A 14408-nucleotide genomic window follows, 5' to 3' on the forward strand; every position below is an offset into this window, starting at 1 on the left:
CCAATGCTGAACATGAGAGGATGGCATAGTAGAAAGTCCTCTCCTTTCCACAAGACAATTCTGTAGTCTCTAGAGTGAGACAGCAGACACTTGCTTTAAACTGCACATACACTTATAATCATAGAATCATTTAAGTTGGAAGAGACCCTTAAAAGTCATCCAGTTCAACTCCCCACAATGAAGAGGAACACCTACAGCTAGATCAGGTTGCTCAGAGCCCAGTCCAGCCTGACCTTGAATGTCCCTCAGGGAAGGGGCATCCACCACATCTCTGGGCAAGCTGTGCTAGCACCTTACCACTCATATTGAGAAGCCTCCTTTTCCTTATATTCAATTTTTATCACCCCTCTTTTAGTCTAAAACCATTTTCCCTATGTGCTATCACAACAGATCCTACTAAAGAATCTGACCCGTTCCTTTTTATATCCTCCACTTTAGATACTGTAAGGCCACACTTAGGTCCCCCCAGAGCCTTCTCTTCTCCAGGCTGACCATCCCCAACTCTCAGCCTGTCCTTCTAGGGGAAGTGTTCCATCCCTTGGATCATGTTTGTGGCCCTCCTCTGGATACTCTCCAACAGGTCCATGCTTCTCCCGTATTGAGGATTCCACATCTGGACACAGTACTCCAGGTGAGTTCTTACAGCACAGAGCAGAGGGGCAGAATCATATCCCTCACACTTCTGGCCATGCTGCTTTTGAGGCAGCCCAGGATACACTTGGTTTTCTGAGCTGCACGGTCACATTGCTGGCTCATGTCCAGCTTGCCATCCATCAGTACCCCCAGATCCCTTTGACAGGGCTGCACTCTATCCCTACATTACCTCAGCTCTTACTAATAGTGGGGGCTGCCGTGACCCGGGTACAAAACCTTGTACTTAAGGTCTGTTGAACCTCATGAACTTTCCCTGGTCCCACTGCTCAAGCCTGTCTAGGTTACTGAATGGCATCCTATCCTTCAAGCATATAGACCACACTGCACAGCTTGATGTCATCCACAAACCTGCTGAGGATGCACTTGATTCCAGTGTCAATGTTGCTAACGAAGATGTTAAAGAGCACTGATCCCAGTACTGACCTCTAAGGGGTACCACTTGTCACTGATCTCAGACACTGAGACATTACATGACTTCATCTACTCTGCTAAACAAAGTGAATACTCTACAACACTGTAGAACAAACTTCTAAAACCTGAATCTAATTATGCCACACTGCTGATATCAGAAAGAGGATGCCACTCAGAAGACAGAACACCCATGCTCATAAGCTTCACCATATACATAAAGAAGGGGAGCAATGGTGATGATCAGAGACAGTTACATTCTATCTCTGATTAATATCCATGAAGAAAATAAATATTAATCCAATGAGTAATTTTATACAATTAGTTATTTGCTTATTTGTACCTGCTGCTTTTACTTCCAGTGAGTTATCTGAAGACAGAGCATAAACAGGCTCCTTCCTCGACACTGCCTGCAAACAATATTGTGCTCCAGACAAGAGAAAAATGTATGCATGTATGCATTAAATGGAATTTGTTTCATTTCTGCAATCTTTACGTGCTTGTGTTCCCTTCCTAACATTGCACCTTTTTTTTTTTTTTTTAATCTCCAAAAAGTTTGCTAACACACTGATAATGAAGCACACCATCAACCTGGTATTCCTAGATGAAATGAGGATTCAGGGCTCTTTTGCAATGAAATAAAGAAAACCGATAGCAGTATGTTAATATTGCATTCCCAGCAAACTGTCGCTTTTAACACTTTCTTGTCAATGTTTACCAGCTACATCAGTACCAAGCTTTTCATTGAACACGTATATATTCTTGCAAGGTAACCAGGAAGGCAAATCATTACAGAATTCATCCTGGCTACAGTCCTCCGGTATAAAGATAACAAAAGTGATGTGCAAATAGTCCTTTCTGAATTCCTCATTCCTTAGAAGTCAATTCCTCACAAACTGAATGCCAACACATTAACATTTGTAGAAGATGTTTTATCTGTCTTGTGCAGTCCAGCAAAGGAGGAGAGGAATTAATCGCTGTATCCAAATTACTGGGCCAGGTACTTCAGGCAGAAAATGGCCACTCTGTGCCCAGACTGATATGAATATGCCCAGCACTAATATGACTGAAATGAGAGTGGCGTAAAAAAGAAAAGAGAAAACTGTTGTATACTACCCAGGATAGAGCTGAATAAATATCAGCCATCTGTTTGTACTGAAGATTTCCTACCAGTTTAGAGACAGCTACTCAATGGCAATATGTTCAACAATTTGGGAAGCTCCATAAGTGTTCTTTCCTTAATTCTTTATGATTTCAATGAAAAGAGACAAGTAGTGCCATTTCTACTCCTGGAAGAAACAAAGGATGTTGGGATGCTTATGGCAACAACCAAATTTCTCCATATTCAAGGATACTGTAAAAGATTTGTTTTTCTTCAACATGAGCAAGAGGTAAAGGTTCACTGGGAGGTTCACCTACAGTCCCTATGAGCTGTAACTCAATTCTGTCACAAAACAGCATTTCATCTAGCACAGCACTTGTGAAGAAGAAGGTTTCTTAGTTGATCTAAAATCTGAGTGGTGCAGGCATTGGAAGGAACGTTATCCAGAGAAACCCTGACAGGCTTCAGAGTCACCTCCGAGTACAACTCTAAGCATGATGCATTTTCAGTGTTAGGTTTTGAAATTGGAAAATGTAAAATGCCCAGCATAAAGACATGGACCTCTTGGTGCACAAACACAGGATTCCATGAGAATGACTAGAGGGCTGCAGTCCCTCTCCTACAAAGACAGGCTGAGAGACCTGGGCTTGTTCAGCCTGGAGAAGATAGCGGTAATAGGACAACAGGTAATGGCTGTAGAATAAAAGAGGGAGATCTAGATTAGATATTAGGAGTAAATTCTTTCCTCGGAGGGTGGTGAGGCACCACAACAGGCTGCCCAGAGAAGCTGTAGGTGCCTTGTCCCTGGATGTATTCAAGGCCAGGTTGGATGGGGCTCTGTGCAAACTGGTCTAGAATGGAAGTTGACCTTGTCCACGGCAGCGGGGCTGGAACTGGACAGTCTTCCAACCCAAACTATCTAATGATTCTGGGATTCTACAAAAGCAAAAAAAAAAAAAGTGTGCAGACTTCATGGCTTATTTTCAAGCACCAGACTGACACAGGGAGATGCAGTGTTAAAGAATGACATGAAAAAGGTCTTGGACAAGAGTGCATTGTCCTCACAACAAATCAAATATCCATGTAGACAGATGCTTAAGAGAAGGTGAAGCGTAAGAGCCCTAGTCAACATTTGGGTCATTTTCTCTGTCAAATTAAGTATACTTCTGGATTCTCAATCCAAGAGCATTAACTAGAAAGCACAGAAGCTTGTTTGTTTATAAAGCATAGCTTTCTACTGCAAACAACCCTAGTTCCTTACAGTAACTTCAGATTCATTCCTGTATTAAGACTTACAATGGAAAACATTGCATCCATTAGGCTTTTGGATAGTTCACTTTCCAAATCATTTGCCTGTTAATTAAACTGCCAGACTGTGTTTCTCTGTGTAGTGCAAAGGTCCTTCAAAAACTGACTCCACTCTTCCCTGTAATCATAAGAAATATACACGAAGAGGCTGCAAATCAGATCACAGCCTGAACATCTGAAGAGCAGCATGTCTACAAGGATGCAGGAACACTACAATTCCTGATGGCACTAGAATGAAATGATTCAAAAGGAAGTCATTTAAATTTAATTTACATAAAAGGTGGAACTGAACAGAGGGAAAATACTACAGAGAAGCACGTGGGACAGAAAATGGATAACTGAGACCCTGCAAGCTTTCCATAACATTATAATAACAGAAAATTAGGAAAGCAATTGTTTTTTTCATGCTCATATGTCGAACATGAGAAACCATGTGTATATATATACACACATTTATGAGTATACAGGCTCTAAGAGAAGAAAGAGCACATTAGACATAAGTGAGCAAAGAATCCACTGTTGTGTAAGATGAATAAATGGAAAAACAATGTGAGGAAAAAAATTGGAGAGTGTCTTCAAGACACTGTACTTTCTGTAATCTCAAAGCTGAGTTATAAAAATACACAACTAGCTGTGGCAGCACTGATGTTTTAGCTGTACATCTTATCACTAAGATTACCACAAAAAAAAAGTTCATCTTTAGAGCAAAAACACCTCAAGGTCCAGCTTTATTGCTCAATGTCTTCCTAACAAAACAGTGAGCACTGCACAGCATTATGAAGTGAAGAAATATGTACTTTGGTCTCAACAGGGAGAAAGATTTATAGGAACTTAAGGTCAGATTCTTACCTCAAGTCAAATAAATTTACAGTAACTCAAAGTTGTTCAGGTGTAACCGGATGAGCATATAGTACAGATACATGATAAACGATATATTTGCAGCCTTGCTGAGCGATGCTATCAGTCATGAACTTAGGCTTGATAATCAAGTGAAACTCCCCCTTGCTTCAGTGACAATTATGCACAGTGATGCTAAAGAATGACTGCTAGTTTTGGAACAGGTCTTTACACTAACTAAATATTCCCAATAGCCTTGATAGTAGACATGGAAGCAAGATGAGTTGAAAACGAAATTATCGTCTCCCAGTCCAACTACCAAATCATTATCTTTGCTCCCACAATCATAGAATGGTTTGGGTTGGGAGGGATCTTTAAGATCATCTAGTTCCAACGCCCTGCTATAGGCAGAGACACCTCCCTCTAGACCAGGTTGCTCACAGCCCCATCCAGCCTGCATTACACATACAAGGATCTGTTTCACTGTAGAGGCTGGAAGTGTGGGAGCAATTGTAAATATACTGAATGCGGTAAGGAAAAACCTGGGCCTGAAGTAATACACAGAAGAGTGTCAGCGTTAATAACACAGAGGCAGACATTTTCTCTTAATTTGTACAGCCGCATGCTATTTTTCTGTTGTGGATTTCAGGAATTGTAATTAATCTTATTACAAATTAGCTATGGTACTATTCCCATTAACAACTGGCTACATTTAGCAGTGGGCTACAGAGTTCAAACCTTCTTCCTTCGCAAGAAAATATCGGAAATAGTACTTCTAGCTCCAAAATATCCCAGGCACTAAGAAGCATCTAACAGCAATTATCACTTAATGATAAAATAAGCATAAGAAAACATAATAACCGGAAACAGTCAGAAATAAAGATCAGTAATATCAACTGCAAAAATGGTTGTCAGTAGATCTATGCTTCCAGAAAGCAACAGGATGACACATCTTTCCTCCCTACAGCCACACAGGCTCCTGTGTTAAAAATATAAAACATGTCTCTGACTATGGGGTAACAGTCTGCATGTGCAAATTAAACCCATATGTAGGGAAAAACACACACCAACAGCCTAATGGCTGTTGGAAAATCACAGCCTAATGAGTACAACAAGCACAGGAACCTAGTAGATCTTTTAAAAGTACATGCAGTTTCCCCCTCTCTCCAGGAGACATATTTAAATATATACAGACAAAATGTAGTCTTACTGTTCCTATTGTTCCTGAAACACAGAAATCTGCATATATAGAAAGTATGAATAGATTGTTACAGTACTTCAACTCAAAAATAAATTAATTGCTCTGCACCCTTGGTTTTCTGTCTCCAAGGTTACCGGTTGAGTTTTTTATGAATGCTCATGTTTACTTCTTGCATTTCAGTCTTACTTGTTTTGCATATATAAAAAGAGAAAAACTGAGAAAATATGCATGACAGATAGTTGTCATTTATAAATGGGGGATAGAAGGTTACGTGCCAGTGACAAATTTGCCAAGTATTTTCCTTCTCAGCACAATCTGTGACAAAAGCTCAGAAAGCTACGTGGCACGTAACAGCTGATGCTCATGACTAATTAAAGCCTCGGATCACAAAGCCCTGCCAATGCCAGTGTTTCCACAGAGAACCTGGAGGAACAAAAAGTGGCAAGAAATACTTGAGGAAAGCAAAAAGGTGGGAAGTTTCTCTCAATTACAAAGATATTAAATCCACAACTAAAGCAGTGCCACAAGGTTTGGCACGAAGTGAGCTGCAGGGTAGCCTGTCCATCTTGCAAGGTCCATGGGGCTCTGTCCATCTTTGTGAGAAAGGATCTTGCAGGAAAGACTTCAGTCTCATAACTGAAACTACTTGGAGCCATCACATAGATATTGCCCGATGAATTCATAGCACGAGGAAAAAAGTTAGAATTCACACTGATAGTATATTAAGCTTTTCAAATTGTGTTATCATCCTTCTGGCTGGAAAAAAAACCAAAAGTATAGTAACATTAATGTTAAAAAAGTTAACATTAACATAATGTTAAAAAACATTAAGAGCCACAGAGATCTTTTGTAGTAATAGCTTCTGTGTCTTTGGAGTAGACAGACAAGCATGCACTCTGCCCATGTTTGGGGCCAATGCTACAACTAATGAGGCCTGCAATTCCATGGATTTCAACTCACTACAGGCAGGCTTTCAAGTCTTGCAAACCTGGATGTGTTTCCCACTGAACCGAAGCCGTAGGAGAGCTGGTGCTGGCATGCACGAGGACTCCAGATGAGTTGTGTCCTGGGGTTAAAGCAGAGTCCTAAGGAGGAGGGAAAGCCAGCTGAGGAACACCTCGCCACTGCTCATGACTGAGCTGTTGTACCCTGTAGTGGCAGTGTCTGAACTCCCTAACTGATCTTGTCAGAAAAAGAGGGTGTAACCAAGCTGAATATTCATATTGATCATAATCCTCACTCTGAAGCTTACCACACAGATGTTGTGGAATTTTTCCTTTACCTACTGCAGAATGATTTTCGTATCCAATACCATAAATAACAAACTTTGTATTTTATCTATTATATCAAGCATCAGACAAAAAGCTTTGCAGAAAGGCACTGGAGAGCAGAAATCTCGCATAGCTATTCAGAAAGAAAAATGACAAAGATGGATAATTTAAGGCAAAAGATGAATAAGGAATTCCATTTCTCTGAAAGTACATAGAAATCTCTGGATATAATACCTTTCTTACTCCATGCAAAAATTAATCCTTCAGACACATGCAGAAAACATTACAACCACTCTATATACAGAAAATGGGTATACAACAATAGCACTAAGGCTTCACCTTCATCTAGTCCATTCAAGTTGATCCAATATATATAAGCCAAGTGAGTTTCTTTCCTCAAAGTTTTTCTTTATTCCTGTCATGTACAGTAGCTATTGCAGATACTTGTTACCATAGTAATAAACCAGGCTGTGGAAGTATAAGCAAGAAGCTGTAAAACATTACTGCAACTTAAAAAGCAAATTCAGTTAGCTATTTTTTGCTGAATATTTATCAAGTTTTACGTTTTCTTTTTCTGTGTGTGTTTTCAGTTGTTATTCACAAGCATACCTGGAAAAAAACACCAAAAGGCTTTCAACTCAACAAGTATATCTAGCCAAATGTAATTGCATGATCATTTTTTGGAATATTTGAGGCTGTCTCAGAAAGTCAATAGAGCATGTACATAACTCTAAGTACGTCCAACTGGCTTTGATTAATTTAAATATGCTGGAGAAACACATACACTCACATACTTCACTGACTTGAAATCAAGAATAACTCCGATATCAAAGAAAGGCATGAATATGTTCTCCTTTCAGTATGGTGAAAAAAAGATCTAACATTCAAAGTTTGGTGTACAAAGCTTTTTTTTTTTTTAAATTACTTGGTGTTTCTATGTTGAATATCCAAGACAGCTGTTTACCCTGGAACACATCTTATTTTTTGCTGTGGATACAAAATTGAAGAACTTTGTTTTGTGTAAAGCTTTGAAGTTTCTTTTCTGCCATTTCTGGTCTCAGAAGCTATAGTATATTTATCTAGAGCTAATACATTACTCATCAATACCTAAAGAGAACATGACCACAGCTAAGCATGGCAGACTCCCTCTAAAATACCTTTACTTAGTTAGGATCTGACATGACAAAAATTTCAATTAGTGAAATTTAAATGAAGAACGGAAAAAAAAAAAATCAAACATCCAACTGTAATCCCTAATATCTAATATCTTTCATGTTGATTTTATCATAGAGTTTGGCAAGCATGTGTGCTTTGTGATTCTAAGATATTCACAAAATATTCGTCACCAAGAGATCACAGAACAGAACTAGGATGGTCTACATCATTTTAGAGAGCAGAGCTGTCACAAACTTTTGATAAAACTCTCTAGCATGGAAATTTATGTATTATAAGATGTTCAAACATCTTAAAAAAAAATAAGTAACTACAGTTTTGTCCGACTGATCCCCAAGGTTCCGAAAACTGATACATTGAGCTGCTTCAGATTCAGAATTGCTTCTCACCCACACTGTGGGTTTCAGCTTGGCTCATAACTGTCCCCTCACGGATTTCTACTCCAAGAGCAAACTCAATAACCCATGGCTGATTTTCTAGGATCTGCAAGTTCACTGCAATTGTGTATTTCTATGCTAGACTTTACCAAAAGCTGACAAAGAAAAGCCCTAATATAGCATACAGCGTAGCAGAATCTGTGTTTTATGGTGTTGGCATGTTTAGACTTCAGCATGACACATACCTTTTCTTATGTTTACTCATATCCTGAATTAATGTCATGTAGAATGCAGTTTCTATTTCTCATCAATTGGATTCACTTAACACCGTGCTGCTCTATTTGAACTACATATGGTTAAGAAAAATTAAATGAACAGACAGTATAAGTTACTTGTATTTTTTTTCCAGTATCCATGACTGACTTCCAATATTATACACATACACACAAGTCTCCAATTAGCCTTTGCTCATCTATACATGAAGTATACTCTAAAAAACAGCATAGAGTTGTTTTTTCACTCGTTGAAAACCAATTTCAGGTGGGGGAAAAAAAAAAAACAACTAGGAGAACAAAGAAATCCAAAAGTAAAATATCTCCCTACATAAAGTAACGTTACTTCATCACAAGGTTCTTCTTACATAACTAGAGACACTCATTTTGCTTTGTGACGATTCCCTCAAATGTGACTTTAACAAGGCAGGAACAGACATGAATTGAGCGATCACTTCTGTAACTGGTTGATGTTCCAGTAACTTTAATACCTTATGTGGTGGAAGAAAAAGGCTTTAAATGAGGATTTTTGGGGGTGCTGGAAATAACGGAATCTTGCCTTTTTATCTGACAAGAGTGCTACTAACATCTCTGTTACTGCTTGTATGAAAGGAGACAGTAAATAGACAGCCACATCTAAGAGGTATCATTGCCAAGTCAAGTGTATGGCAATCAACAGGATTTTAATATAACTTGAGAGTGATCTAAAGTCCTTCAAAATGTCCAATATTTTCAATTACGAAAATGTCATTTAAGCTTAATTTTCTTCTTTAATATTTAAATCTACTTCTCCTAATATTTATGACTGAGTGAAAATGTTACAAAATGGGAAATACACTATTATTGTTAAAAATTCAGTGTTGATTTGTATAATTTTATAGTTTAAATAAAAAAACAGAAAATTGCTGAAAGCAACCACAGACTTATGGGCTGCAGTAACTATGCATAATAAATTAATGGAGTCAAGTTAAATTGTTGCTAAAAAGATCATGCTCATTTATGTTCAAAAGGAGCCTAAGAACTAAAATCAAGCCATTTTTAAAGGGGAGAAATTGAAGACAACACAAACACTTTATGCTAACTACAGACAAACTATAACTCCAGATTTCTATTCCATTTCAAACAGCCAGCCAAGAATAAAAGCAGTGGTCTGAAACATCTTCAGAGGCAAAGCATTTAAATATTTAACATATTTGACTATAATTTGAGTCTTCAGAGTCCATTACCACCATTCACAGTTTTGTCATAATCTGAAGGACCCCCTACAGGGTTAGGACAGCTTCAGGGATTCTGGCTCTCAGTAGCAATGATAACAATGGAGATTCTTGCAGTGACAGCTTTGTGTTCACATAGACAAGCTTTGGTCCTTATTTCAGTTTTCTTCTGCCCTCACAAAGATCACTCAAAAACTTCTGATCACTTGGTCACATTTGGGGTTTGTGCATTGATTTTATTTTTTAATTTATTACATAAACTGAACAGAAGGACATAGAAATTTTCTAACATTTCAGATATTTGAATCCAAATTTTGGAGCTACTTTACATATATGAAGTGCACCTTCTTCTGACTCGAAATATTTCTTGAATCAGTATTAACAAGATAAACAGCAACAAGGCATCATGGATCAATTTGCCCCACTGGTCATCAATCAGCAAAAAGATTAAGAAAATACTTACCATCTTTTAAGAATACACTCAGCCTTTACTTTAGAGCAACAACAAAAACCTATTCATTACTGCATCACGATCTGTGAATTTCAACCGAACCCTTAAAGTCTGATCCAAAGAATTTGATGCCAGCTTTTCACTAATATCTTTTAAGCAGATTTTCCAGATATTGAGCCTAATGTGTTAAACATGTGCAGTGTTAGAATCTCTAATCTTATTTTTCTAAGTAGCAAATGCAGAATTAATAAGAAAAACTGACAACACAAATTAGTTGTGCAGGTGATCAAACATGCTTGGAAGTTAATGATAAACAGACATACTTTTTTCAAAACGTAAAGCTAGCCTAGATAGTACTGACAGTGGGGTCAGTCTATACTTCAAGTTTTCTTGTTGGAATATTGCATCAAGAAACTAAAAATGAGCTAAAGACAAGGGGGAGGTAGCTGCAGGATTTCTAGAAAACCACAGAACAGAGACTGGAGGAACTGGAATGGAATTTTTATTTCATAGACATGATAGACATGAAACACAGCAAGACCTGTTGTGAAACAGGGTGTCATGAAAGGTTCACTACTGTGCCTCACTTCTGTGTATTATCATATTTTAGGAAAAAATGGATATTAATATTTGAATACAGTACAGAAAATAACTAAGTTATATGAACTTGTATAATTTAGACACAATCTCAAATTAGTATAATTTTTCCTGCACCCTGACTGACAGATTTTTATCAAGTATATGAATCATCTTTTATTACTTTCAAAAAACCCCTATGTGCTTTTTGGAAGAAGAACAAGGAAATGATCTTGCTGCAATACAAAATTCCAATAATCTTATCATTAGAAGAGATCAGTCTCTTCCTCCCCCTTTTTGCTACTTGAAGTTCTTATTTTGACATGCTATATATCTGTGTTACTGAACCAGTTGCAATAAAGAATGAGAATTACATGAGGGAAAACTAAAGCGTCTCCAAGGTTGAATGCAACTTACCTGATGGACAGAATACAGGCAGAGACAAGCTAATCATGCAGTTATTAAAGCCATCACCAACAGTCACAGACTGCACTGTCCAATAAAAAAAAGTCTGTAAAGATATTGATTACTTCTGGGACTTAAGTCTCTCATCGGTGCCATTCACTGTAAAAATATTTTGCCTAGGACTAAATATTCATTGAACTGTTTAAGATGGTAAGATATTCCCTACTTGCTCAGATCCATGGTACGTTTCGATTTCAGGTTTCATCAAAATATTAGCAGCTAATGAACACATTTGTCTTTCTACATTGATTCAGATATGCCTACTTACTTCTTACAAGCGAGTTATTTCATCAGTCATCTTCTAAAAGAATTACTGCCATTCAGAGCCTCTTATAGACAAAAAAAAAAAAAGCTGTGAAACCTTCAGGAAAGAGTTCAAACTCTAAGAATTTAGAAAAGCTAACACAGATCTTGTACTTTCAAGGGAGCAAGATAGTATCATCAAAAACAAGGAAGGACTGCTCTAACCAACAGCTACAAAAGATGATTATTCAAATCCACACAAGCACCTTGTGAAATGATAATTTCCCACTGATAATGATTCTGAAACTGGCCTTGAAGATACGAGTTTGCTGAAGTAGTGAGAAAATTAAGGTCTTGTCACATAAATTCAGACTTCAGAGCCAACAGCATTTAATATTGGGAACAGACAAACAGGTCAACTTAACACAGTGTAAATACCAGCAAGATGTCAATTCCTAATAATATTAGGGTTCAGCAGTTTAGGAGTTGCCAATATGGAGCAGCCTTAATATTCTCAGAACACGTGCAGAATTGCAGAACTCAGGCAAATAAGCAGATGATTTTGTGCCCTCTGTGGCAGTGAAAGCCTGGCTGTAGTCCATCAGTAACAGGGCAGCAATTTAACTGCACCTACAGTACCTTCAGGAACGACGCATGCTTTTCTCAATTGCCATTCAGTGGGATCACATTCTTCTCTGGAGGAACCAATACTCCCAGGTGGCAGTAAGGGCTGCCTTCCTGACTCACTACCCCAGGCTCAGGTTAGATAGCTCTGTAGATACCAGCCGGTTTTGGCATCCACCATGGAATCCTTCATTTTGCATTTAGTCTGCATAAAAAATTAACACTGATATCATAACTGTCTTGCTAAGCATGGTGCACCGAAGCCACAGAATATACTTTTAAATATTTGTGTACACCACAGAAAGGGTTAAAGACTCCTGTGAACACATTCCCTATTCACAGATGCGTGCTGAAATGCATCATAATTCCTTGCATTAATTTGCTCTTCCCTATTAAAGCTATATATTCAATAACCTTCATATCCAATAACCTTCCCTCACACACTTGAACATGCCATGTATTTTTACTCACAGAAATACAACTACAAGAAAACATTGTGTCTTTAAATACTATGCTGTATATTTTTTAACTTTTGAGTGAAAATTTAGTAAAGGTTTTAATAAACTAGTGAAAGTGATAATTGGTCTTAACTGCCCTGAAAGCATTTTACTTTCTTTTATGTTCCCTTTGTCCAGGCTTAAGTTACATTGTTACATGAAATTTAGCACTGACAACCTTCTCTACACCTAGAATGATAGAAGAGTCAGCTCTGAAGTCATCTTCAAGCCCCCAGAACAGCCAACCAACACCATTTAAATCCTTCCAGAGAGGATTCTAAGGACAACCTAAGCCTAGACACTTGCTGGGCTTATTGATGAAAAAAACCCAATCCACTCCTCCCATCTTCTCTCTTCTCGCTCCACAACCCCAGATTCTCTTTGCAATACATATTTTTCTACCCACCAATATCCCTTCAGTCAAGTACAGCTAATGCTACTGGCATTTTCTGAATTCTTGGCAGAAGTTCAACAAGGTTTATCAGGGTATGAATAAGGCCAGTTCAATGTAAACGCTACCAAAAGGCAAGAAATAATGCTTGGCTTTAATATAGTTATTCTAATAATAACTTGGCAAAGACCTCCATTTCATGCCTTCCAGATGGCATTTTCATGGTCAGAAAAACAGCTACAGTCTGTCCAGTGGCAGATGCCTTTCTTATACAAAGACATACATGGCAAGAAACAAACACTCCTGATCCAGAAAACTTCGCAATGTAAGTAGATTTCAGTTCCATGTGCTGTCAGTATCTGCTATTAGATCTTTTGAGCTCACAGTCTGATCTGATATCTGTGCTAACTGTAAGTCATACCACCTGATGTAGTCTTTCATGCTGTCTGGAAGGCCATATTTCCTTTTCTGAAGTCTTTTCAAATTTATTCTTTAGGACAGCGTATTACCCATTTCAATCTCATTTAAGCATTTACCTTGTTACTCATTTACCTAATTACCTCATTTAACAAGTCACATTTAAATAAACATGGTTAAAAAAAAAAACACAAGACAAAAAACCTAGGAAAGCACTGTCAGTTATCAGGTACGCTTCCAGGCAGTTGGAAGTTGCTGGACTTAGGCCATACTAATACCATTACAACAGTGTTCTCATCAGCACATTTTCACTGTAGCAGCGGATGCTATGTAAGCAGCCCAATGCTACCTTTAAAACCTAGTCCTAGGTCTAGGGAACTCAGAAGGCACAAAGCAGCAAAGAGAAACACACAACCAAGAGTTCAACAGGGTCCCAGGGCTTCAGTAGCCTCATTGTGGTCACAGTTTTAGGACCATGGCTGTCACCACAGAGGGAAGCAGCAGAAACTCCTCCTCATAGTGAGGACCAGCAGGGTCAGAGGGACAAAGGTACCTCTGCTCAAACAGAACAGAGAGATGGGCTGGCGTGCGGTTTACTGCATTTTGGAATCAGTATTTTGCATCTGAGATAAGTCTCGTTAAAATGATACCAGAAGCGTAACTCTAACAATGCCAACACCAAGAGAACTGATACATTCAAACACTGTGACAGAAAACTGAGCTAAGCAGCAGCATCCTAGCTGGGTACTGGACATTCCCAACCTTGTTACAGATTTAAAGATAGCCTAAGAAGCCTTACAGTAGGGGGAACTCAGTTATAACAACTTTGCATCTGTATACACAGCTATCCCTCCTATGTCCCGAAACCATGCTTTGGTTCAAGAACAAAGCATGACTAACAGACAACACTTCTGTTCCCCCTCCATG

This window comes from Gallus gallus, chromosome 6 (assembly GCF_016699485.2).
Source record: "Gallus gallus isolate bGalGal1 chromosome 6, bGalGal1.mat.broiler.GRCg7b, whole genome shotgun sequence".
NCBI lineage: Eukaryota > Metazoa > Chordata > Aves > Galliformes > Phasianidae > Gallus > Gallus gallus.